Raw genomic sequence first — 25,530 nt, forward strand, 5'->3', positions numbered from 1 at the left:
TGGTTCATTCCTTCTGACCGATTCCAGCCTGGTCTCCGTGAAGAAAATCTATACGTAACGTTAAACAACTGGAAGACATTTCATAAGACGTCAATAGCAGGAACGGATCTTCTGCCTTGTGTCACCAGGGACCAGAAAACCTGGATAATTAGCTTTACCTTCCTTACACCACGTACCAGGATGTGAAGCTTTAATAAAGATGTTTTAACATGGTTCAATTTATTTCCAATTAAGACGTTATTATCACAAGAGAATCTATTTCCCATTAACACAGGTGTGATTAAATATTTCCCATTAATACATCTCTACTTTCTGGAGGTGGATGTTAAAGGAAGGTTCTTCAGAAAATGGATAACGTTCATGATGTCTTAGATTCCTCTGGAAGAAAATAAGGGAACATCTTGGATTTTCTAGTTTAGGAAGCCTTTGTTAGGCTTGGTTTAGTGGTGGTCTTAAAGGGGTTGTCCAAGAAATGATATTGATGGCCAAGTCATCAGGACAAGTCAGGACTTAGGACAAGTTATCAGTATGAGATTGTTACGAGTAGGACTGTATATCATATGCAGCCCATGGTCATGTGATGGATAGTCCATGGTCATGTGAATTGCAGTCCATGGTCATGTGATGGATAGTCCATGGTCATGTGAGTTGCAGTCCATGGTCATGTGATGGATAGTCCATGGTCATGTGATATGCAGTCCATGGTCATGTGATGGATAGTCCATGGTCATGTGATATGTAGTCCATGGTCATGTGATGGACAGTTCATGGTCATGTGATATATGGTCCATGGTCATGTAATAGATAGTTCATGGTCATGTGATATATAGTGTTAGGACTGTGCGGCAGGTGCGACCAAGAGAGCAGGGTCGCAGCCTGTTCTGCTGTCACATGTCCAGCATGCATGGGGTTATTCTAGAGATGAGCGAGTAGTGAAATATTCGAGATTCAATATTCGTTTTGAGTAGAGGCTCAATATTCGACTACTCGATTGAATATCAAAATCCCATTATAGTCTATGGGGAAAAATGCTTGTTTCAGGGGAAACCACTATTCGACTAAAGGAGAGTCACCAAGTCCACGAGTAGCAGGAGGAGAGTGTTTAGGAGGAGCGCTGTGCAGTTAAAGCGCACAGACCCCATAGACTATAACGGGTCCATGTGCTTGTAGCTCACTGCCCGCACCGATGAGTCATGCGGGCAGTGCACGGCAAGCACACTGACCCCTGTATAGCATTCGGCCAATCAACGTTGGTTCTGCATTGAATCTTTACTATGAATAGCGATAGTATTTGAATGAGTAAGAGTATTTCAAATACCATAGTATTCTATCGAATACCTACTCGATTGAATACTACTCTCTCATCTCAAGTTAACTTCGACTGACAGAGGTGCTAACCTATGAGCACCTGGCGTGGGCACCTGGGGCTTGCTGGTTAGACCCGCCTTCCCTCTATTTAAGGAGGCAGGTCTGTTCACCCAGTGCCTTAGCCTAAAACCTGAATTGTGCACCTCAGTGCACTCATTAGTTTGGCAGCTGCTCTTTTCTTTGCTTTATGTTCCCCATCTTCTCAAAAAGTCTTGCAATCTAATTAAAACTGCCCAAGTTTAGATGGAAGCCATGGGCTAAACTGTATATTCCGCACAGTATTTCTCAAGGTTGCTTACTTTCTCATTGATCATCTGTTCAGGCTACAGAAACAATTAGGTCATTTATTTGCAATCTTTGCCCTAAATAAGCTTCATCCAATCAATAGAAAATCACTCAGGTCTGGTTCCTGACCACATTGCTCACCCCCTAATCCCTTTTCCAATAACTTCGTCCACCGAGGCTTCATTAACTGTTGTCTGGGATATCGGGATAGGGTTTCACACCTATTATGACCTCGTTAGGCGATAAGGGTGGTAGAAATAAAAATGTTTTTATAATAAAAAAACAAATTGGGAGATATCGCTGCATGTCTTGGTGCGGTTTGATACATTGTATCTGAATGAAGATGTATTGGCCATGTTCTAAAATGTCAAAGTATCCTTCAATGGAATATCAACAATCTGTTCTTCAATAGATATTTCTTTCCTCAAGACACTGCTACAATAAAAGCAGCTTCTTATTGTATATCAAGGACATATATGGGATTGTTATATGAGTAGCTGTAAGGAGGGAAGGGGGAGAGGTGAGGAGAAGGCATGCTCTGCTCATAAATTCACCGGACTCATAAACTATCAGACTTATTTTTGCATTTGCATTATTTTGTGAGAATTTTTTGTTCAATAATTGCAATATTTAGAATTTTGTTCCCTGGACATTTCCTTAACAGGGGTATATGACAGAAGAACGGCTATCGGCAAAGTCAGATTTATCATCCTGTGCTTGGGTTTTCATTTTTTGTGTTCCAAAAACTCAAAACCCAGTCAGCTTAAAAACCGGTTACCCATGGAAAACCGCGGACCCTATAGACTATAAGGATCCATCCACTTTGCTTGCAGGACTTTTTTCTCCGTATTTTGCGCTCGTATTTGGGAATGGAGTCCCCAAATGGAAACCAAGCGCTGGTGTGAACCCATCCTTACACTACATTTATGGCATAAATTATACCAGAAATATAACCCAGAAAGGAGTTGGTGCAGACTTCTATTTTGGCGCACTGACCCGGAGGATGAATATAATTTACAACAATGTTACATATTAGGTGCAACAATGGCAAGGCAGGGTTATCAAAGGAGTCTTAATGAATAAGTGCCGATGAGTCCGGTGTATTCTCTGTTTGCATCTATTAGCCAAATGGCACAATATTGTTTGCCTACAGAACAGAATTACTATATCTCCCTAAGGGAAGAATATGCAAATCTGCCTTCCATGATGTAATTAGGAAGCCAGTGCCTCAAGAATGCACACCAATAGAGGGCGCTCACTGAGAATGTGCAAGTCTATCTTCCATGATGTAATTAGGAAGACAGAGTCTCAGTCAAGCAAACCAACAGAGGGCGCTCCCTTTAACATCATGCCGACCTTCTCAGAGACCTTTGTTTACAATGATGTTGGGATTTTACCAGATACAGTCTCTCAGCCAAGGACAGCTGTTTCGATGTGTTACATCTCTTCAGCTTGGTGCAGAGACGACTGACCTGGCAGAGGTGAGAGGGCTTAGACAGGGTTGGGGGGATATCGACACTCCATAGGGAGAGAACCACCATTTAGGTGTGTGGAGTCTTATTAAGCCATGAGCGCTCCACTGTGCAAAGGAACATGGGAAGAATATGCAAATCTGACTTCCATGATGTAATTAGGAAGCCTCAAGAATGCACACCAACAGAGGGTGCTCACTGAGAATGTGCAAGTCTATCTTCCATGATGTAATTAGGAAGACAGAGTCCCTATATGATGCATAGTCTGATGGCAGATCCTCCTGCACTGAGTTGTATTCCGCCATGTCTTTATTTCCTTATAATTCTAAACATTTAATCACGCTAATGATACTATATAACTATATAGCGCCAATAAATAATAACAGCTCAACAAGCCATCCAAAGACTGGCTCCCGATAGACTGATTTCTACCAGGATCTATATAGAGATCTGTAATTACTGATATATTTCAATAACACAACCTGGAAGGCTTTAAGAATCGGAGGATCTCATGTAAGGTCTGTACGTAGAAGACATTTATATCTGCATCTCATTCCCCTTAGACCTGTATGATTGTACCGCTGACTTGGATCTTCGCCTGCTTTCGCTGCCCTCTATCACAGGAGCTCATTGGTACATAATATATACAGTAATAACTACATGATTGCTTAGTACTCTACACTTGCTATAATTAACTCAGCTCCGACAACCTTTAATATGTAATTTTTGCATACAAGACCATTTCCTTCCCATTGTTAATTCCTTTATTGAGCCCTTTGATTAGACCTGGTATCCTAAATGTGACCCAGTGGTACGGAGAACTCTCAGCTCAGGATAAGGTTTGCGGTTTGCAAAATTCTAGCATGCTGCAATACATCAAATCCTGTCCTCATGACTAATTGAGAAGTACATCTGGTGACAGAATATTGTAACTAGCTTAGAGACTACAGGTAGATTGCTTTCCGGGGAAAATACTTAAAGATGCATTCCTGCAAAATCTCATTCAGTTTATTTGTATTAGAAAATGGATTCGATGTAAATTGCAGAGAAGGTAATCTTCCTACTGGACTGTATAGGTAGGTTATTCTTGACGCTTTGGTCCTCAGCTGCATCATGTGAGTAGTAATAAGAGTCTTCAACTTACACAGTGTGGACAGGAAAATCAGTAACAAGTCTCTCAATGGAATGAATAGAATAGAATAGAATAGAATAGAATAGAATAGAATAGAATAGAATAGAATAGAATAGAATAGAACACTATGTAAGTTGTAGAGTCTTATCACTGGTCACATGACACAGCTGAGGACCTGAAGAGAGTGGATAACTGGTAAGAAGATTACTTTCACTACAGTGTCTATGTAACTTGCCAAAGAATAAAAATTTTAAATTAAATTTAAATTTAAAGTTAAAAAATAAAATATGCTATACTCATCTTACTGATCATCTTACTCCCATTTCTAGGTCCCCTGCTGGTCTAAATTTCATGGTCCTTCTCGACACATAGGAATTAACCACTGACTCACTGGCTGTATTAATACTTGCTGTGTCTCAAGAACAAATTTAATATTGAATCCATCCATGTTTGATCGATTGGTGTCTGACTCACACACTGAACGGTCCACAGAGCTCACATCATCTTCATTGTTTATATGGACTGTCGGGAAGGTAGCTCGGTAGAAACAGTGGTGCAGACCCAACCAATCAGAGACAGGGACACAAATCTTGCATCAAGTGGGCAGCACAGTGGCTCAGTGGTTAGCACTGTAGCTTTGCAGTGCTGGAGTCCTGGATTCGAATCTCGCCAGGAACAACATTTGCAAGGAGTTTGTATGTTCTCCCTGTGTTTGGGTGGATTTCCTCCCATTCTACAAAGACATACTGATATGGAAAAAAATGTACATTGTGATCCCTATATGGGGCTCACAATCTACATTAAAAAAAATAATAATCTTGCATCAAAGTAGTTTATTTAAGAATTTACTACCAGCCACAGGAATCAACCCTAAACAACAAAGTACCATAAAACAACGCTCTCAGTGTTAGGACAGACCCAGGCACTTCCTCTCCTCCCAGGATCTGCCCTGACATGCAGGTCCAAGTAACGAGCCTATGACCCAAACCTGGGGCTGAAACCTATTCCAGACCTGCCCTGGACCACATAGTCAAGGAATCTGGGGCTGATATAGCGGGACTGTAGCACTCTGCCTGACACCTTCTCACAGGGCACGCCAGTCCATCCACACAAGTAGCCGAGCCCGATTCTGCAGCTCATCCCATTCACAAGAATTTTACTGATTGGGGATTACACTAGGTCAATGACTCATCAAAATAAAAACTAAGATGGCTTATCATCAAGCGTTAAAGTCACTGAGCATCCCATTAAAGGGAGTCTGTCAGCAGGAAAATCAGTATCAGACTAATGATAGTAGAGCTACTTATACGCTTTCCAAATATCCTATTCTTATTTTTCTTTGCAGCTTCATTTTTCATGAAAATCAGAATTTTATTCTTATGCAAATTAGCTGAAAGGGGCTTTAGAGGCGTGGCCTGCAGTGAGTTGTAGTTTCAGAACAGGTGGAGTGACAAAGGTTGCTGACCCTTGATATACACTAATAAAACATATGGACAGGACCAGACTATACTGACTGCCAGATTGGAGTCGGGAAGGAATTTTTTTTCCCCTGAAATGGGGCAATTGGCATGAGCCTCATGGGGTTTTCTACCTTCCCCTGGATCAACACTGTAGGGCAGGGGTGCCCAATACGTCGATCGCGATCTACCGGTCGATCGCAAAGGACGTATGGGTCGATGGCGGGATGCTGCCAGAGATCCCCGGTGTCTGCTTGTTCACAGTGCAGGCTGAGAGTCGACTCTCAACCTGCGCTGTGAACAAACACTCCAGAGACTTGCAGGCCGGGCAGCAGCAGCTCCGGGGGATGACGCGCTCCCCGTTCTTAGGGATGGAAGGAGCCGGGGTGCTGCTTGTTCACAGCGCAGGCTGAGAGTCATCTCCGGACACTGGCAGGTGGGCCTACCGTAGCCCCAGCCTGCCAGTGTCCAAAGATAACTCTCAGCCTGCTCTGTGAACAAGCAGACACCGGGGATCCCTGGGTGGCCACAGAACGCCGCTGTCTCCTGCTCTCACGCTCAGCCCGATCCCACCCACATGCCTGGCCCCGCCCACCGACCCGCCCCCGCTCACAAGAAGTGGGTAGTAGATCTTTTGCCTTGGTCAGTTTATAAAATAGCTCACATGCTGAAAAAGTGTGAGCACCCCTGCTGTAGGGGATTGTAGGGTTATAGGTTGGACTTGGTGGACTGATGTCTTCATCCAACCTCATCTACTATGTAACTATGTAACTATGACCTGTTTAGGTCTTGCTAAAAAAAAAAAAAGTTGGTTAGAAGATTACACTATTGGATAGTGCTTGGGTGAACTTCACCTTCATCATTTTATAAGCTTTCTTATAATTTAATTTGATATTGTCCCGTCTTCTGTATTTCTATAGGTCTTTGGTGTATACGCTGACAAGGACAATAAACTATTGGAATGAATTGGATTGGTTTGAATGTCATTGTCTTTGTTTTCTGATATGTCACCGAGTGCTCATATTTTTAATGACATGTCTCACTTATTCTACGATGATCCATTGACTCCCGTTTGGAAAGTGCTGAGCCAATAAAATTTAACTTTATCCCTTCTGTTAATTGGTCTCCTAACTGTGTTGCCTTGTGTCGCCGAGCTCACAAAACCAAATCTAGGATAGAAATAATTCCCCGGCTCGCAGTTAATACCTTTCAAGGTAGATGGATACTCGCAATTCAGTCCATCATTTCCAAACAATGTCAGTCAGAGGCCACAGGCATAAAATCAATCCAATTTTTATTCCATACTAGGATACAGCAAGATAGGAAGATAGATCCACCGATCAATAAGCTCAGCTGGATTCACAACCCACACACGGAGGGAATGGAGAGTTAAAAAAGCATAAAACACACATTACATCCATTTCCATGACTGGAACATGAGATCATGCACCAAATTCTCCACTCAGGTAAGTGAAATGGAATTTATTCAGAGAACTCAATATTGTAATGTGTGTCATAACATTAAAACCACTGGCCGGAAAATGGGGAACATAGATCATCTCATGCCAATGGCGACCATCACTGGGTGCGACATATTAGGCAGCAATGAAGAGTCAGATGTGGAAAAGAGAAAAATGGACAACTGTATGAATCCGGTTGCCTAGGATGTAAGCCAATTTCCAGCCCACTAGAAGGCTCCAGCACCGCTGTAACTTCCAGGGTCCCAGGGCAATATCTGTAACAGGGACCTACTTACCATGCATGTATCCATGCTATGGGCTTCATATATTATAGCGAAGCCTTTGGACCTTTTGCACCCCCTATAGTTACACCGGGGTGATAGGAACCAACACCCGCTCCCCAAGTCTCTCCACTGTCTTCTTCCATGTTCACTACTAGTTAGCTATACGATGGGGGCTGGAAGACTAGATCATTATAATCTATAGATTATATATAGTAACTACCAGTGAACATGGGAAAGGAGGGAGAAGGTGGAATGATTTTTGGGACCAGGTGTGGTTCTGATTATGAGAACCAGGGTTGAATCCAAAAAAGAAGTGGTAAAGCACTCCCTGGAAAACGCCTTTAAGTCAACCAGTAGTCTTATGCAATCTGTGGAGAACCTGGCATATCACATGTTAATGCTGCAAAAGGTTGCCATGTGGTACCATAACTTCAAGAACATTCACTGTCTTGAAGAAACACTTAAAGGGAGTTTGTCAAGTCCAAAATCCCTCCAAAACCAATAACAGTGCTGTGTAATGGTCTTTAATAAGAGCAGAAACATCCCTTTGCAGCCACAAATCAATGAAGTAATGCAGAGATACTCATTTTTATAGGTATGCAAATCAGCCTGCAAGTGCATCAGAGGCGGAGTCTGACTTACCATATTTATCTATAGATGGCTCCAAGTGCAGCTCCTCTGGAATTGAAACTCCGCAGTGCCCCTGAATATGTACATGACAGTAACAACCTCTACCTACATCACAGCTGTCTGTAGCCAAATCAACCAAATCAGGCTCCGCCCCCAGTGCACTTGCCAACTAATTTATATATACATAAAAACATGATTATTGCTGCATTGCTTCATCGGTTTTGGGCCATAATGGCTTGATTCTGTTCCCATTCGAGCCCTCTACACAGGGCTATTATTGGTTTGGGAGTAGGGTTGGGCGATCATGTTCGGAAAAGATCGGATTCCGACCGGCGATCGAGAAAATTTCATGATCGTGATCGGAATTCCGATCTTTTTAGGTAGGATCGAGATCGGTGATTATTTCCCACAATGCTTTGCTACTGGCCAAGCATTGTGGGAAAAGCTAAGAATGTTACCCTTCACACTGAGTATACGCTCCACTCATTCTGAGCGGAGTGTATACTCAGTGTGAAGGCTCCGCTGCGGTTCCATAGGAATGAATGGAAGCAGCCGGCACACAGCCTTAACCCCCTGCACGCCGGCTGCGTCAATTCATTCTAATGGGAGACCAGCTAACATCTCTATTAGCTACTTACCTGCAGAGATGGCTGGTCCGGTGCCTTGTATTCTCATTCTTCTTCACCTTGTTGCCCCTGCCTCCCAGGTTAGTGTTAAAGAGCTAGGAAGAATGCGGGGCTTGTGGCTTAGGAGAGTTGGGGGGGCACAGGGCGGGGAGATGTGACGTCTCCCCTCTCAGTACCCGTCCACACTCTCCTAACCCGCCCACACTCTCCTAACCTGGGAGGTGGGGGCAGAGAGGCGAAGAAGAACGAGAACACCGGGCACCGGACCAGCCATCTCTGCAGGTAAGTGGACACCAGGGGGGACAAAGTAGCCAGAGGATTAAAAAAAAATCCTGTGGCTACTTAGTGATTAAAAAAAAATCACTACACAGCGTGGATTCTATCAATTAAAGCATTCAATTGTTAGATTCCATGCTGTATAGTGAATAGGATTGTTTTTAAAATCCGATCTCCGATTAGTAAAAAAATCCCATTGACTTGCATTGGGATCAGAATTGGGATCGAGATCGAGTTCGAATGAAAAATGATCGGAAATCGGATTTCAAAATTGATCCTGAAAAGTCAAGATTGGCTCAACCCTATTTGGGAGTCATTTTGGACCTGACAGACTCCTGTTATACTTTCCCATTTTCCTTTAGTGGATAAGCTCCATAATATAAAGAGTTAAGCGCGTGTTTCGTAGGAAAAGCACAAGTTCAAAGTTTCTATGGAAACCTTATAGCCAACCTGTACTCCTAATCATGTCTTAATCCGCTAGCCTTCTAATCTCCAGGCCTTCTCACTCTGCTATCCGCAGATATATCAACCGACAGCTCGGGCCGCCGTTTGCTGTAAGACCAGGGTAATAAGTGCAACAATGTAGTTCATTTCATTGAAACACAGCTCCAGTCGCCAGCAGGAAAGTAGAAGTGTATTCTACGAATCGCCATCCAGGACATTAACTCGGATAAGTATTTGTTGTGTTCAGTCTGAAGAGCTGAGAAAAGAATAAGAGTGCGACGTCTGCTTCAACCTCTTGTAAACACAATTTTTCGGGCCATAGGGGTTCCAATTTGTTCAACAAGTGGTTCATCGGGAAATGGGATGCTGGCTTTTAGATTTGTCGCTCCAAAACCTGAAGAAAGTCCAAAATTCACTGGATAAAGATTAGTGGAGCACTTGCAGGGTCTTACTTAGAGATGTTTGGGCAGATTTATCAAGAAAAAGAAACAAGATGGTATCAAGACTGGTGATTGGTATGTCAGTCTTGATCCCGAGTGCTGGAGTGGAGACAACTTTGTTTAAGGGGTTCTCTTGAAGGGATCTTTCTACTTACCTTCTACTCTACTTTCTACTATTTACTTCCTTTCTACCCTACCATCTTCTACTTACTTCCCTTCCATTACGGACGAACCACAACTTTTTGGGTCATGTGTAGAGATGAGCGAGTAGTACTCGATCGAGTAGGTATTCGATCGAATACTACAGTATTTGAAATACTCATACTCGATCGAGTACCACTCGCTACTCGAATGGAAAAGTTCGATGCAGAACCAGCATTGATTGGCCGAATGCTATACAGTTGGCCAATCAACGCTGGTTCTTCTTCTACCTTTAGAAGTCTTCTCCGTGCAGCTTCCTCACGGCGTCTTCCGGCTCTTCATTCACTCTGCCAGGCATCGGGCCTGGGCAGAGCCGACTGCGCATGTCCGCTTGTAGTGCGGGCATGAGCAGTCGGCTCTGCCCAGACCCGATGCCTGGCAGAGTGAATGAAGAGCCGCAAGACGCCGCGGGGACGCTGCAAGAAGAAGACTTCTCGGAGGATCCAGCCCAACCCTCACTCGTAGACTTGGTAAGTATAATTTGATCGAACGTTGCCTACCCCTGAAACGAGAATTTTCCCCCCATAGACTATAATAGGGTTCGATATTCGATTCGAGTAGTCGAATATTGAGGGGCTACTCGAAACGAATATCGAACCTCGAACATTTTACTGTTCGCTCAGCTCTAATCATTAGTAAAGCCAGTCCCATAATCCTGGTCACTACCTATGAACAGGTAGTGACCAGGATGCTGGATTTTGATTACGTGACCACCGGGTTGGAACCATCCTGGAAACTTGTGGTTCATCCACCAAAAAACAAAGTAGCTATAGAAACCCTGCCTGGAGAAACCCTTCAAGAGGCACATGCCATTTAATAATTTAGGTAAGTCACATACTTTAGGGAAAAATGTGTGAGGCGCAAATCAGCAAAATGTCCCTAATGGTTTCCAATATCCAGGAAGTTCGCAAAATAAGTAGTGACCTCCGATAGAGAGCTGACAAATCATCTGGGACCAGAGAAGAGCTCCTGCGTCCACTGGGCTCTCTGTAATTTTACAAGATACATCGGCAAAATAAGTGCCCATTATGTCACAAAAAAGAAGTATGGCTTCCAGATTTTCATTCCTGCGTCACAAAAGGAGCACGGTCTCACCAAAAGGAGGTGTAGTCACCCCAAAGATTTTCACCAATGTAGTGTGCCAGTTACCCAGCGCAATGACGTTAATCCAGTCTAACTCCATTGGGATCTGTTGAGTATTTAATGTGTATGTGATTGTTGATCTAACTCTCCTACAACAGGAAACATCATGGACAGATCAGGCACTGTGATGGCTCTCGGTGGGCCCATGTGACCGCTAAACACAATTGCAGGCCTCGGTGGTGACCCCTGATGTATGACATCACAGTAGAGAGCCAGAGGCTGCGAGAAGGACAATACAAGGTGAGAGAAGGTGAATATGATTGTCTTTTAACAACTATTTTACACCTCCCTCGGGAATCCATCTATTATACTGTGGGGTCTCTACATATAATTGTTTTCATCAGAATGGAATGGAGCGGTGGTCGAGCATGCCCCCTACCACAACATCATGGGGCATGCTCGACCACCGCTCCATTCACACGCTTCTTCTTTCCTGCCTGGGTTTCAGGAAGAAATGAGAACTCAAGGATCCAGATCCCTGTTCTGGTGACTTGTGGGGCCCTGACCAGTGACCTGATATTCATCACTTTTTTTCTTACTGTATTACTTTTGTTCTTTATTTTTGTACTTTGTATACTGTTATTTTCTCTTCCAGAGCCCACGGGTCTGTTTTTTCATATTGCGAAGAATTTTTCCTGCGGACATTTTCACCCCTGCTGAGTAATGCACAAAAAATGACATTATGAGAATGTACAAATAGATAAAGGAGGCCATTATAGGAGTAAATCTAATTGGCCATTATCCACCATCCGAGCTGCTTTCTGTATTTACCATCTACTTCACATTACATTTATTTGCACTAGTTGGATTTCTATTCCGAGGCACGCGACATTTAAATCAGATAAAAACCTAATAGTAATGAAGATATTACATACAATTTTTTGGACTTTAGCCAAGAGACCAATCAGAAGTCTGAACAGAACCTGACAGTGAAGTACAGTATATGGCAGAATGGGGGTGAACGCAAAGAAAACCAAAAACTTTGGTACTTGCAGGGATGAGAGAGATAGATAGATAGATAGATAGATAGATAGATAGATAGATAGATGATAGATAGATAGATAGATAGATAGATAGATAGATAGATAGATAATAGATAGATAGATAGATAGATAGATAGATAGATAATAGATAGATAGATAGATAGATAGATAGATAGATAGATAGATAATAGATAGATAGATAGATAGATAGATAGATAATAGATAGATAATAGATAGATAGATAGATAGATAGATAGATAGATAGATAGATAGATAGATAGATAGATACTGTAGATAGATGATAGATAGATAGATAGATAGATAGATAGATAGATAGATAGGAGATAGATAGATAGATAGATAGATAGATAGATAGATAGATAGATAGATAGGAGATAGATAGATAGATAGATAGATAGATAGATAGGAGATAGATAGATAGATAGATAGATAGATAGATAGATAGATAGGAGATAGATAGATAGATAGATAGATAGATAGATAGATAGATAGATGATAGATAGATAATAGATAGATAGATAGATAGATAGATAGATAGATGATAGATAGATGATAGATAGATAGATAGATAGATAGATAGATAGATAGATAATAGATAGATAATAGATAGATAGATAGATAGATAGATAGATAGATAGATAGATAATAGATAGATAGATAGATAGATAGATAGGAGATAGATAGATAGATAGATAGATAGATAGATAGATAGGAGATAGATAGATAGATAGATAGATAGACAGATAGATAATAGATAGATAGATAGATAGATAGATAGATAGATAGATAGATAGATAGATAGGAGATAGATAGATAGATAGATAGATAGATAGATAGGAGATAGATAGATAGATAGATAGATAGATAGATAATAGATAGATAGATAGATAGGCGATAGATAGATAGATAGATAGATAGATAGATAGATAGATAGATAGTAATGACATAGATAATTCATTATCTGACTACAGCTCTCCCACCACCTTGTCTAATAATTATGGTTGTCGCACCCATTCTAATGTGTATTTATCCTGCACATTTTATACAGTTTATAACATAGAATTTTCCGTTCCGATGACATTGCAGGACAAGGTTAATGATAAATGTACATTATATACTATATTCTATACATTATATACTGAGTGTACTTAGTGTAACAAGTGCAGTTATTATGTGCTGTAATGTGTCATGTAAAGATGTGACGACCTTCTACATTTCTACATTCTAAAGGACCAAATAATGACTTTACCACGTACAGGACTTGTTATTTCATTTCAGTTACAATAAAGGATGTTGCAGTCTGTGTCCAGTATAAATCCACTATTCTATATAGTTGTATGGACAGTATTACGGTATTTTATAGATGACTCCAAAACAATAAAACCCTATAGGACCCTACATGCAAGAGAAAACTTAGCCAAGGCTAGTGATATTGGCTCGATGTGTATTATATAAGGGCTTCCAATGGAAGGATTGGGCATGTTGAATTCTATCATGACTGATCCTTTTTTCTGGGGAAAACCCATTGCCAGAGGTGTATGGCTGCAGCCTTTATTGCTGTCTCCACTAAATATACATGCATGCTCGGCCGAACCAAGCATGCATGAGTATAGGGAAGTTGGAAGAAATAGCTCTTGGCCAGCCAAGCAATTTTTGAAGGTTTATGGGCACCTTAAAGAAGGGTTTCAAGTCGGTCATATTGTGCCTGGTAATGGTCCATTAGGATATGACTTATTATTGTGTTATGTAGGAAGGTAAAAAAAAATTAAAAATAAATAAAATAATGACAAATTGATCATTTGTATTCCATGTATATTTATGGGTCCGGGTGACCTCATAGACTAAGCAACAATTAAAAGTCCTGGACGAAGTTCTCCTTTCATCCCATATCTATTGTTAAAGGTCAGAACCTTCAGAGATGACAGTAACAGCAGCGGAGAGTTGACAACCTATCCGTCATATGCACGGGAAAAGAGAAAGGTTGTCATCATTGTGAGGTGAAACATTGTAATGAATCTGAGTATGGATGATATCCTGAACGCACACCGAGATTTAACTCCAGCAGCCTCACCGCTGAATTTACCTCTTAAAGGAGTTATATTGTATTTGTACTTTATGGCCAGTCCATGTTCACCCTTGGACCCAGACAATTGGATCCCCATCAATCAAAAATTGATATGCTATCTGATGGATAGGACATCAACTTTGCAAGAGCGGGTAATCCCTTTGTGTCTTATGTGGTTGCATAAGTCACATCAGCAGACTCTGATAAAGGAACGCACAGATGGTCCAGGAACCGAGGCTTGAGGTCTTCAGACTTCTTTGAAGCTTAGTAATAATTGTCAGTAGTTGTTGACATTGTTATTACTAGAGATGACCAAACCTGGTTTGTTCCGAAACTTTCAAAAAATTCATGTTTGGCCAATCCTGAAATTTAGGGGAGCTTGCCACCAACAAATCATTATTATACTCTTGAGTCTTTGAGGCTCAGATTTTCTAGACAACACCGTGTTGTGCAGTCTTCTTCTCCAAGCATCCTTGGAATATTTCACTTTCTCGAATTATTGGACCCAGGTCACTGCCGTGGCCTGTAATTAGACATGGAGGACATCAACATCATAGATGATAGTATGATGTATCACCAACATGTCATGATTAGAGATGAGCGAGTAGTATTTGATCGAGTAGATATTCAATCGAATACTACGGTATTCAAAATACTCGTACTCGATTAAGTACTACTCGCTATTAGAATGGAAAAATTTGATGCAGAACCAGCATTGATTGGCCGAATGCTATACAGCCAATCAACGCTGGTTCTTCTCCTACCTTTACAAGTCTTCTCCGTGCAGCTTCCCCGCAATGTCTTCCGGCTCTGAATTCACTCTGCCAGGCATCGGGCCTGGGCAGCGCTGACTGTGCATGCCCGCACTACAAGAAAATGCCCACTTTGACTGTAAGCGGCCATTTTCTTGTAGTGCGGGCATGCGCAGTCGGCTCTGCTCAGGCCCGATGCCTGGCAGAGTGAATTCAGAGCCGGAAGACGCTGCGGGGACGCTGCACAGAGAAGACTTTTTGGAGAATCCAGCCCAACCTTCACTCGTGGACTTGGTAAGTTCAATTTAATCGAATGTTGCCTACCCCTGAAACGAGAATTTTTTCCCCCATAGACTATAATAGGTTTCGATATTCGATTCGAGTAGTTGAATATTGAGGGGCTACTCGAAACGTATATCAAATATCGAACATTTTACTGTTCGCTCATCTCTAGTCATGATGTTGCCAGAACCTCCATGATCACTGAGGATCACAGGCTACAGTAGTGACCTCTGTCCAAAGACGTCAGGAAGAGAGCCGTAGAATACCAAAGACTCCTAGGGAAGAAGACTGGGCCCAGGAAAGGTGAGTATATGTATTTTTTTATTTCTATGCTCCCTCCTTGATCTCCTATTATTATACTCTGCCTGAAGAGACTCTCCCAACATCTAGCTCTGCCCCTGGAAATTCGGCAAAACAGCAAATTCCCATTCTATGGTCAAATCCTAAAAAACAATGGAAACTCTATAGTAAATATGAGAAGATTATATAACACAAAGTATATAGATCTCAACCCTATCGATAAAAGGTTAATGTGGATCAGGGTGTTTTTCTTTCCCGTCATGTTTTATTAATGGCGGCTCTTGCACTATTGTCTCTGCTTTCTTCCCCGCTGCCCTATTTTTACAACCTTTCCTAATATCCCTAGTGGATCACTTCCTGACTTTAACCCTGTATTGATAAAATACTCCATTGACTGATTGTAGTGACATTTTCCTAGAAGTGTTGAGCTTGTTCCCTTTCAGTATTATGTCAGTGTGTCTTAGCGTTGAGTGGTGATGGGTGAATTCCACAATAATCCATATCTTATGTCTTCAAGTTGCAGAAATCGTCCATCACCGCTAAGGAAAACCCACCTGACCTCCTCTCTGGTTGCTTGACTTTTTTTGAAGTAGTAATAAAAACCGTAAAATCTAGAAAATGCTAGAAAATCCTCCACATCATCTAGGAAATAGCCCATAGTACCCTCACATTCGGTTATCTTTTTCTGGATCATTATTATGCTAGAGCCTGGGCCCGCTGGAGGACCATCTGGTGGACCAATCTGAAAATGTGGTTACGTATACACATGCAAAGATGGCTTTTATTATGAAGTCAACAAATATCATGTATACAGGTTAGGCCACCAATACATTTAGCCATTGTCTTTCTTTGTTCCTCCTCTCCATTCATGACAAGTCACCTCTACATTATCTCCTATGTAGAGAACCGGATGTCTATTATTATACTTTGGTCTTTCTTCTGGGGAAACAGTGTAATAAATGGAGATGCAGCAAAGTAATAAACAGTTGTACTCACCTTCCCCCACCTCTGATGGGCTTTTTACTGCTTTTGGTATTCTATCCCAGGTGTCTTACAAACTCTTGCAGCCTCCTGGTTTATGTCAGCACCCCTAAGGCACTACTGAGGTTTAGGATTGGGGCTCAGTGGTCACGGGGGAGGGGGGGTCTGTTGATATCATGGCTAGAGATGAGCGAGTAGTATTCGATAGAGTAGGTATTCGATAGAATACTATGGTATTCGAAATATTCGTACTCATTCGAATACTATCGCTATTCATAGTAAAGATTCGATTCAGAACCAGCATTGATGGGCCGAATGCTATACAGTGTATACAGTGTATAGCATTCAGCAAATCAACGCTGGTTCTGCAGCAGGCTCGTCCTTGCTAGTCGGGAGAGCTGGCAGCCTTCGGTTATGCAAGAGTTGACTTTTTCTCATAGGAATGAATTGACCAGCGTTGATTGGCCAGTGTACAGCATTCGGCCAATCAACACTGGTTCTAACGGAGGCTCATCTGTGAGGAGGCAGAGTCTAAGATCGGACCACAGCAGTCTCCATTGTGGTCCGATCTTAGACTCCACCTCCTCACAGACGAGCCTCCGGCAGAACCAGCGTTGATTGGCCGAATGCTGTACACTGTATAGCATTTGGCCAATCAACGCTGGTCAATGCATTCCTATGAGAAAAAGTTAGCTCCTGCATAACCGAAAGCTGTCAGCTCTCCCGACTAGTAAAGAAGAGCCTGCTGCAGAACCAGCGTTGATTTGCTGAATGCTATACACTGTATAGCATTCAGCCAATCAATGCTGGTTCTGAAGGACGAGTAAGTTCACATTAGCGCTTGCCTCCTGTCCGGAAGGAGTCCACAGGAGGACCCCCTCGAATGGAATATCAGCGCAACTGCAAGTGCTGTGCAGATAAAGCACACGGACCCGTTATATTCTATGGGGTCTGTGCACTTTAACTGCACAGCACTCCTCCTAAACACTCTCCTCCTGCTACTCGTGGACTTGGTGACTCTCCTTTAGTTGAATAGTGGTTTCCCCTGAAATGGGCATTTTTTCCCATAGACTATAATGGGATTCGATATTCAATCGAGTAGTCAAATATTGAGGCTCTACTTGAAATGAATATCGAATCTTGAATATTTCACTACTCGCTCATCTCTAATCATGACAAACCCTACATTACTATAATTCCTAATCACAGTCTTCAGCAGTTCAGCAGTAACACTTCTGAGTCAGACCGAAACTAAACTCGTGGAGTGAACCTAGCAAATATTCATGAAGCAAATCGTGTAAGGTTCATCTATTTCTACACACCCCATCTTAATTGCTGAGTCAGCTGCTGATCACCTCATCCAAATGGTGAATGAAGGCCACATGTATGGGGCTCTCTCCATTCACTTCAATGAGATTCATAGAAATGCTCAACATTTACCTCAACAAAGGCAGGAAGAGAGCCAAGGGGGTTCTTTTTAAAATAGGTGTCAGAGGTGGGATCCACATCTATCAGACATCTAATGCCTATCATATGGTTATTCCTAACAATTGTACATTTTAGCACCTTCAAAGTTCATCAAGGACTTTCTTGTCACTTCCATAAAGTTTACAATTGGGTCATAAGACGTATTAGTAGATACCTCCATGGTCAAGGTTAATACTTCATATACATCTCCATTTCTCTGATTTCTATATCTGCCTTAAGTAGTATAAGATACAAGAAATAACACCGAGTCACAACCTGAAAACACTGTGCCTATTGGGCCTTAGAAGTATTAGTAGATGCCTCCATGGTCAAACTCAATATCTCTAATGAATGTTACATACATATCTCAATATCCTTCCTGATGATGACTTTCTGCTGTGTTCTATGTCTGCCATAAATAATATTAGACACTAGAAAGAAACAATGAATCACTAGGCTATTGGGTCATTGAAGTATTAGTAGATGCCTTCAAGTTCAAGCTCAATGCCTATATAATATACATGTCTCCATCTTCCTCATGATGATGTCTTCCTTTCTGGTTTCCATATCTGTCATAAATAGAATAAGATGTTACAAATGACACCGCAAATCACAACATGAAAAGCACCAGGGCTAATAGGCCATTGAAGTATTAGTAGATGCCTCCAAGTTCAAGCCCAACACCTGTCATCTGTATAACACGTAGGTATAAATTTCCGTCATGATGATGTCTTGCTACTAAGTTTTCATATCTGCCATAAATAGTATAAGATACTAGAAATAACACCATGAATCACAGCATGAAAAGCACTAAAAACGCAAATAATGGAAATACGTTTTTCCCTGCTCGTGATGTTCCTCGTCAATTTGTCTGTTTCATTGCTCTCTTTGTCTTAACTAATTAGTAAACTACTGCTAAAGTAATTCAATTTACCTCACTTATTTATTTTGCATCGCCAAATGTATCTACATAGTTCTACCCATACACACACAAATTACTATTTAATTAAGTTTACAACCATCTTACACAGCAGGCCTTTCGGTTTTGTCTAGGGGAGGTTATATGGGAGACACGGAGAGACAAGATTAATCTCTTTTACTTTGTAATCTCTTTGATAATTAGCTCAAGTTTTTTTTTTTTTCAAAAGGTTTTTATTTATTTATTTTTTTCATTTGTTTTTTGTTTCTTTTTTTATATTTTTGAGAGACTCCAAAAAATATTTTATTGTTATTTTTATTCTGGACCTTCATAGTCCGACAATCCGTAAAATGGTGAAATAAAAATATTATTGTTGTATATTTTTTAAAAATATTTTGCATGGCACAGAAATGGTTAAACATGAAAGGGTTAAACCCTTTTTTTTTTTTTTTTTTTTTTGTAGGCCCAAAACGATCCATATTCCTAATCAAGACCGTTCTGTGGGTCAGACGTTGACCTACAGGGTGGCTTTCTGATGGTGGTGCAGATGGAGGAGACTGGAGACAGGTGGGACTTTTAGGGTATGTTCACACAGAGTTTTTTGCAGGTGTGTGAACGAGCCCTTAAGAATAATTTTTCTAATATTTGAGAAGTTTGTCCGCCTGTTTCATTTGAACCCCAGAATATAATAATTGGAAGCCCAGGGAAATATTATAAAGACTTGTACTCACCTTTTCTCATCTCTCCTGGCTCCTTCGCAGCACCTGGTCCTCCCCGTGAGTCCTCTTCTGGCCTTGTTGGTGACATTACAATTCACATGGGACCACTGAAGCCTGTGAAATTGCCTCAACAGTCCCAGGGATGGATGAAAAGTAAGAGAGACGTCTGTAGTGTCTCTTTATCAGTGTTTCTGTGAAACCTGTGCTGTGAGAGGGGAGGAGGGAGCTTCAAATTATAATCTCTCTCCAGAGGCTGAGACTATATTCTATGAGAGGGGAGAGGGAGCAACTGGGGGAACATTCAATTGCTTGGAGAACCTACATCTTGTATCCCCTACTTGGCAAGCATGGCTAGAGAAAGCAGTATATGCAGAATCCAGCTCGCTGTATTACAGCACCGTTATTTGTTCTTTGCCTTGTGCTGATCCTACCGAAGATAAGCAACGAAAATTTCTACTAACAGGAAGCGAAGATCTTAAAGGGAGTCTATCGCCAGAACCCAGCATATAGATAGGTTAGGGTCACCTGAATCAAACAGTGTTTTCCTCTCGCTGCCTCCGTTACGGAGATATCACCGTCACATAGAGGTCATTTGCAAATTTACAACAGAGGCGCCAATACATACTGGTTGATTCAGCTGACCTTAACCTATCTATCTGGTTCATATTATAGATTCCATTTTAAAAAAACAAAAGGAATTTATGCAAAATATATATTTCAAAATTAGATCATTTTTCCCAAACGAAATACGATTTATCTGTTAACCCTATACAACCCTTTAGCGGCTTTATCTAGACGTCGTAGTCCTGCTTAATTGTATGGGTTTGTTGTTTAAGGTGAACCAAGTCTACTTGGCGCTGTAGTTTGCGGTATGTCATTGATACATTATGTATAGGTTGGTTACTTTATATTCATTTTGTATATAACTTCTCACTCTTAGTCATTTCTTCTTTACTTGCAATTCTTCTCCTCAATGTGAATAACTATGTAACTAAATTCAAGTAGAACTAAACAGCAACTAAATCTGAAAGTCATTATCTGCGGAACCCGAGACAACATTAGTCTAAGACAACCAAATTACATAGCAATTGTGCTGCTATCCATCAATCTCTGCGGCTCCCCTGTTTCTATATAGGTATGATTAATGTATAGTTACATTCCTCATTACGGTATAAAACAAGTGACATTTCAGACTTGACTTAATGATGGTTCCATTTGTGTCTTCAATAACATTCCATCACTCCTTAGGTCAATCTTTCTGCCATACCGGGTTGGAGATATTTTTACGTTACTCGTGTATTTAAAAAAAAATTCTCATTGATCATCTGGAAATAAGTATGTTATCAGAATTTCTAGAAAACATAAAAAATCTAAGTACGTAAGAGTATTAAAGCATTCTTCTAGGAGCGTCCTTGGGTTATACTCCAGAGCTGATCTTCACTCTCAAAGCTTAAATTGTAACTTTTCACCAGTTTCCCCCATTTTGTAGGCCATGGTGAGCTATGCTTGGTCACCCGGTCATCAAATCTAATTTACACAAAACATTAAATGGGTTTTTCTTTTTGGACAACCCATTTCCTCATGACTTATTAGGACATATGGATGTCATGCAAAGGGGTCTCCAACTTGGGACTCCCTCTGGAACCAAGAGCAGAGATACCTGAAGCTTTACCTAAGCCTGAAGAGTAGCTTCATTCTAAGAAGTGATTGGACAGAGAGTAAAATCCACTTAGCTACTGTTTTTCTTTGTTCTTCCCCTCTACTCACTCCATGTTGGAGATGTCTGACACCCTTATGTTCAAGTCATCCATATCAAATAATACACACAGTGATGTCACAGTACAGAGATAATACACACAGTGATGTCACAGTACAGGATAATACACACAGTGATGTCACAGTACAGAGATAATACACACAGTGATGTCACAGTACAGGATAATACACACAGTGATGTCACAGTACAGAGATAATACACACAGTGATGTCACAGTACAGGGATAATACACACAGTGATGTCACAGTACAGAGATAATACACACAGTGATGTCACAGTACAGGATAATACACACAGTGATGTCACAGTACAGAGATAATACACACAGTGATGTCACAGTACAGAGATAATACACACAGTGATGTCACAGTACAGGGATAATACACACAGTGATGTCACAGTACAGGATAATACACAGTGATGTCACAGTACAGGGATAATACACACAGTGATGTCACAGTACAGAGATAATACACACAGTGATGTCACAGTACAGGGATAATACACACAGTGACGTCACAGTACAGAGATAATACACATAGTAATGTCACAGTACAGAGATAATACACACAGTGATGTCACAGTACAGGGATAATACACACAGTGATGTCACAGTACAGGGATAATACACACAGTGATGTCACAGTACAGAGATAATACACACAGTGATGTCACAGTACAGGGATAATACACACAGTGATGTCACAGTACAGAGATAATACACACAGTGATGTCACAGTACAGGGATAATACACACAGTGATGTCACAGTACAGAGATAATACACACAGTGATGTCACAGTACAGGGATAATACACACAGTGATGTCACAGTACAGAGATAATACACACAGTGATGTCACAGTACAGAGCTAATACACACAGTGATGTCACAGTACAGGATAATACACACAGTGATGTCACAGTACAGAGATAATACACACAGTGATGTCACAGTACAGGGATAATACACACAGTGATGTCACAGTACAGGGATAATACACACAGTGATGTCACAGTACAGGATAATACACACAGTGATGTCACAGTACAGAGATAATACACACAGTGATGTCACAGTACAGGATAATACACACAGTGATGTCACAGTACAGGGATAATACACACAGTGATGTCACAGTACAGGGATAATACACACAGTGATGTCACAGTACAGGGATAATACACACAGTGATGTCACAGTACAGGGATAATACACACAGTGATGTCACAGTACAGGGATAATACACACAGTGACGTCACAGTACAGAGATAATACACATAGTAATGTCACAGTACAGAGATAATACACACAGTGATGTCACAGTACAGGGATAATACACACAGTGATGTCACAGTACAGGGATAATACACACAGTGATGTCACAGTACAGAGATAATACACACAGTGATGTCACAGTACAGGGATAATACACACAGTGATGTCACAGTACAGAGATAATACACACAGTGATGTCACAGTACAGGGATAATACACACAGTGATGTCACAGTACAGAGATAATACACACAGTGATGTCACAGTACAGAGCTAATACACACAGTGATGTCACAGTACAGGATAATACACACAGTGATGTCACAGTACAGAGATAATACACACAGTGATGTCACAGTACAGGGAGAATACACACAGTGATGTCACAGTACAGAGATAATACACACAGTGATGTCACAGTACAGGATAATACACACAGTGATGTCACAGTACAGGGATAATACAGTGATGTCACAGTACAGAGATAATGCACACAGTGATGTCACAGTACAGGATAATACATACAGTAATGTCACAGTACAGAGATAATACACACAGTGATGTCACAGTACAGGGATAATACACACAGTGATGTCACAGTACAGAGATAATACACACAGTGATGTCACAGTACAGAGATAATACACACAGTGATGTCACAGTACAGGGATAATACACACAGTGATGTCACAGTACAGGATAATACACACAGTGATGTCACAGTACAGAGATAATACACACAGTGATGTCACAGTACAGAGATAATACACACAGTGATGTCACAGTACAGAGATAATACACACAGTGATGTCACAGTACAGGGATAATACACACAGTGATGTCACAGTACAGAGATAATACACACAGTGATGTCATAGTACAGGGATAATACACACAGTGATGTCACAGTACAGGGATAATACAGTGATGTCACAGTACAGAGATAATACACACAGTGATGTCACAGTACAGGGATAATACACACAGTGATGTCATAGTATAGGGATAATACACACAGTGATGTCACAGTACAGGATAATACACACAGTGATGTCACAGTACAGGATAATACACACAGTGATGTCACAGTACAGAGATAATACACACAGTGATGTCACAGTACAGGGATAATACACACAGTGATGTCACAGTACATGGATAATACACACAGTGATGTCACAGTACAGGGATAATACACACAGTGATGTCACAGTACAGGATAATACACACAGTGATGTCACAGTACAGGGACAAAATATACTTGGTGTCATTACAGAATGAGAATTACACAAACAATGATTTCTCAGTACACAAATCGCTCACAGATGATTGACACATACATTACGATCCGAAAGTGTTAAAAATCATATAATGATGTCATATCCAGGCATTATGATGTCACATTACCATGTTAATGTAGTGAAGTCACTGCACATAAATACTATGACAAGTACAGAAGGTGTGCTGCACACAATGGGGGGAACCATGGGGCTACATATTTAAAAAAAGATGCACCTTCTTAGTGTAAGTGGGACCCTTTAATTTTGGGGATGTGCCATGTCCGCTACCCTGGTAATTACGCCATAGTTCCATAGTCTTGGAGGTGATTGTTGTGCCCTCCTGTGCTATGTACTTACCACCATCCCACGCAGTAAATGACACGGTGCCTTTGCGTATCGGCGCCCCCTCCCCAGCCCCTGTCTTTCCCTATATTGTTTATATACACCTTCTATAAAGAGCAGGCACTGGCGGTTTACAGCCTGTCGTAAATATAAAGTAACTGAGTTTTGATTAAAGGTTGGCACACCGTGTTAAAGCTCCGTATTAAAAATGTATGGAGACGCCTTTCCTATAAATTATATTTAAGCAATGTCAAAGCCTCGTCTATTTTCTTTATTACAATGTGCCAGACTTGTGACTGCGACTTTCCACATTACAATAGAAGATTGTAATGAAATTATAAGCGGCGAGCCCCCGCTCACAGTCTCTTTTCTGTTTCAGCAGGAAAAAAAAAAGATTAAATACGTCTATTTTATATTATACAAATGTATTCTGAAATCTAAAGGATAAGTGTATATTTCTGCTATAGACCGAGGATTTACCTGCAGACGGTGGGTGACAGCCATGGCATTGTAATTGGTTAGTAGGGGCAACAAAGCCAGTTTGACTCTTACAAAAGTGAGGCCTGGTGGGTTGTCGTCATCCTCTGTGATTCATACCTGAGCGTATACCGCACACCCTATATCGCTGGATCCATTAACAATCTATAGGCCTAGTCACGTCACATTTCAGCCCTAGGTTATGGGGATAACGTCCATCCTTAGGGAGAGACCACCTTTTACAATGGAAGTATATTAGTGGCGCATCCAACTGTAGGCCTAAACAGTTGGATCCATCACTGTCCTCCATCAGAGGTGCTTGTTGGGAGATCGTCTGATGTATAGATGTGACGGACTCTACTCTATATATGGGGATCCTGACTGGTCTCTGGACTCACTGATGTCAAACCTGTATGCAAGCACCCTTACTATACACTGACAAGCAAAAGGGTAACAATGTTTTGAACGTTTGACTTTCAGACTCCATATCTCACCATCCGCTACAGCTTTGAATGTGAGACTCCTATGATTTTATAGACCATCACCTTGGCTATCTCATACATACATTCCTGGTTATTGTCATGTAACTGCAATGTTACTGTTTTGCTCTTAAAAATCAATTTTAATTAAATTTTTATTGTTTTGTAAATCCACCTTTGGCTTTCAACACG

This window comes from Leptodactylus fuscus, chromosome 9 (assembly GCF_031893055.1).
Source record: "Leptodactylus fuscus isolate aLepFus1 chromosome 9, aLepFus1.hap2, whole genome shotgun sequence".
Classification (NCBI taxonomy): domain Eukaryota; kingdom Metazoa; phylum Chordata; class Amphibia; order Anura; family Leptodactylidae; genus Leptodactylus; species Leptodactylus fuscus.